At 36.9% G+C, this 3,451-nt stretch overlaps 1 non-coding gene across 1 annotated transcript; it reads left to right on the top strand.

The window, feature by feature from the left end:
• Positions 1 to 1,936: 1,936 nt before the first annotated feature.
• On the top strand, positions 1,937 to 2,009 carry Trnak-cuu (transfer RNA lysine (anticodon CUU)). The gene has a single exon. It is a non-coding gene; the product is annotated as a tRNA-Lys (tRNA).
• The last annotated feature ends 1,442 nt before the right edge of the window (positions 2,010 to 3,451 follow it).

The following is a 3,451-nucleotide window of genomic DNA, read 5'->3' as shown; positions in this document are numbered from 1 at the left end:
ACTATTTGCAAGTTTAAAATAGCAAATTCAGCCACAAGCTAAAAATATTTTAATTTTCGTTGGATTTGTATTTGTAGTGGGTGCAACTTAATTTTAATGCCTATTTTCCAAATAATGTACGGAGTTCTCTAATTAAATAAAATGACACAATAAACAGTAGCAAAAACAAGAAAAAGAACAAAAAAAATTATAATTTCCATTATTCAATTTACGCAATTTAATTTACGCACGAAATAATGACGTCACTGGTTCTACGTAAAAAAAGGCGACTTTACACAAGAAAATTGTAGTGAACTACTACTATGATGCTGCTACGGTATGCTTCCCTTATTTCTCTCTTTCTCCCTACTCTTCTACTTTTCCCTTCCTTTCTTCTCTCAAGGTCATCAGAGGTTTCAGCCAATCGAAATAGAGGACTGTCCTGGAGGGAGATACAAAGAAGAAATCTCTCTCAGACATGCGGAAACAACAGAAGCATCAACACGCGACGGACCAGTTTCCCTGGGTAAAGACTTTTATCAAAGAAATGTACCGCTAAATCTTGGAAACTTTTATAAAACTTCATCAATCCTAAAGTCTCGTCGCACTTAATTATAACCGATATTTTCTTTCCTACAACCGTTCTTTTTCAGCACTCTTGTTCTCTCTCTAATGTTAGAGGTGCCCCCCCCAAAAAAAAAACGGGACCGACCGAAATGGTGACCCTTCTTCAAACGTCGTTAAAAGCTATGGCAACCGCCATAAAATGTTGATATCTGCAGTTTGGTAACGATGTTTGAAACTGGGCAGGAGTTGATTGTTTAAGAGGACGACTCAACAAGAATTTGTTAAATTGAAAACGACCATGTTGTAGTTAGTTGAGAAGCAGTCGGGTGATATTGTGTTTAACAAAGGGCATGTGACTCCTAATTGTGAATGTAATTCATATCAGAATGGCGGATATGTGAGTTCATGCCTTTCCCAAGATTATTATTCACTTATTTATTTATTTTGTACAAAAGACTCACCACTTATCAAGGCCCGGAGGTCACTCGAGGATAAGGGTTAATGAGTGTACATTGGTCAAGGGAACATGTCGTAGTATCGTTAGTAGTGGAAATTTGGTAAATTGGATTACTTAAGGGGGCCATTCATAAAGAACTTGTTTACATTGGACTTGAAGACAACCATATTGTAGTCAGTTGGAAAGCAGGAAAACGGAACAGATTTTCACAGGCTTGCAGTTCTAAGAATAACGCTTTGTTCATGGAATCTACGTTTAAGTTTAGGCACAGATAAAGAGTGGGGGGAAATTATTGATAGTGGTTTCAGCTCGAACAGTGTTTTTCGTGAAAGTCGTGACAGGGGGACTATAGATTGAAACTATCCCCGACTAAACTCGAACAGGTATTTATTTGCTTCTCCACTGAACAAATTAGGCACAAGGCCGTTTTTTAATGTGGAGAGATTGAGGAAATGGGCACCAGCTCCCCGGGGAGTAGGGGAGCTGTATAGTGACAATTGGTATGAAGGGTTTCTCCTACATCGACCAATAACTTATATGTGGGGTTGCCCCCACATATGGTCTTTGCTTGCAGTATCTGCTGGAACAGATACTACACTTTGATCCTGACCCGAAGCCCAAGAACAGCCAACTAAACTCGAACAGCATTGTACGCACGCGCGCACACCCAACACACACACACAGACACACACACAGACACACACACGTGCGAGCGCGCAAAGAAGTATGACGCGGACTCGACAGATACAGACGAACTGAAACCGCTCCCCTCCCTCTAAACAGTCCATAGTTTATGTCGGCACGGGTTTAGCCTTCCTGCTACCTCATTATGTTTTGAATTTTACCCATTACAAATTATAACAAAAGCTATACAAGAAATGGCGGAAAATGTGATAAGAATATAAAATTAAACTTTGCCTGCTATCTCGTTCATCCCGGCTAGCTCAGTCGGTAGAGCACGAGACTCTTAATCTCGGGGTCGTGGGTTCGAGCCCCACGTTGGGAGAATATTGTTTTTAATTTTTTAATTACAAATATAGGTAATCTAAGCGAGCATCTTTATTTACTTACCTCTCCACGAAGACATAAGTTTAATACTTGACATGTGAATAATCAGTTTATTTAGAAAAGAAACACTCCAGATGTTACAGAAATAAAAAAAAAACATTGCCGCAGTCTGGAAAGATTCCTCTGTCGTCGAGAATGGAGAGAACAGACAATACATTCTGACCCCAAGTTGTTATATGAAAGCTAGGTACGCGCAAAATGAATAGCCGATGCTTAAAATGTATAAACATTTTGAGCCTTCCCTTTAATTAAAACTTCACCAAAAATCAGGAAATCAACCAATTTTAATGAAATTTTCAGTATTTATCAAATAATGATTACGAAATATAATGAACTCATTATTTTTCGTATTATTTGGAACTACTGTTCTCATCTTGAATGTGATTTTTCCCAACGTTTCGATTGATGTAACCTCAGACCTTTTTCAGGTGTATCTGGTCGAACTCTGGAATGTTTCTGTTAGACTCGGAAATTTGAACGGAATTTCGAGCAGAATCCTTTATTTACTTCACGGGGATGGCGTACCCTTGTTCCGTCAGCCATGACGGGATAGAGATCCTAAGTAATTTGCAATTGCATTTTTCGGTCGCCCACACTGAGGATTGAACCTTCAACCTTCAGGAGAAGGTCACTTTTTACAATTGATTTTTCCAAGTACTCTAACTACTACGCCACGGGTCCAAAATTCAGAAACCTCATCATTTTTAGTTAAATTTTAGTGGAAATGTATTATTTTGTTTAAACAAAACAAAATAAAAACCAAACAAAATAAAAACCAAACAAAAAAAAAAAACAAACAAAAAACACACCCTCAATAAATTATGGTTTTCAGCAATAAAAAGTAATGAATGAATTTATTTATGCTTTTTTTTTTATTAAAATAAAGCATCGTAAATTGTAACAATAAAAATTTATTTCTTTCAGCAACATTCCGAAAAATGCCCCTAAAGTACGTATTTACGAAATCAATATAACTTTAAAAGCATATCTGAGAAAATTGACCAAGTGCTATCAGCTTATTTATTTATTTATTTTTATTTTGGACTATTATTCTCATCTTTATTAGTTGTTGTTTTTCATTTTTTATTGGTTGTTGTTTTTTCACGACGTTTCGGTCAACTATTCCTCTGGCCTTCGTCAGGTAGTAACCGTGACGGATAGTAACCTCGAATCTCCTAACTGCATTCTCAGCAATCACTGCCATCCATAGTTGTTGTCAGGTGGTAACCGCGACGAAGGCCAGAGGAATAGTTGGCAGAAACGTCGTGAAAAAACAACAACCAATAAAAGATGAAAACAACAACTAATAAAGATGAGAATAATAGTCCGAAATAAAAATAAATTAATATATATATATATAATGCTCATCTAAAAAATGAA

The sequence above is a fragment of the Euprymna scolopes genome, chromosome 23 (assembly GCF_053919585.1).
Source record: "Euprymna scolopes isolate OS-2025 chromosome 23, ASM5391958v1, whole genome shotgun sequence".
In the NCBI taxonomy this organism is placed as follows: domain Eukaryota; kingdom Metazoa; phylum Mollusca; class Cephalopoda; order Sepiida; family Sepiolidae; genus Euprymna; species Euprymna scolopes.
The sequence above is the reverse complement of the archived record's forward strand: the minus strand, read 5'-3'. Positions and strand labels throughout refer to the sequence as shown.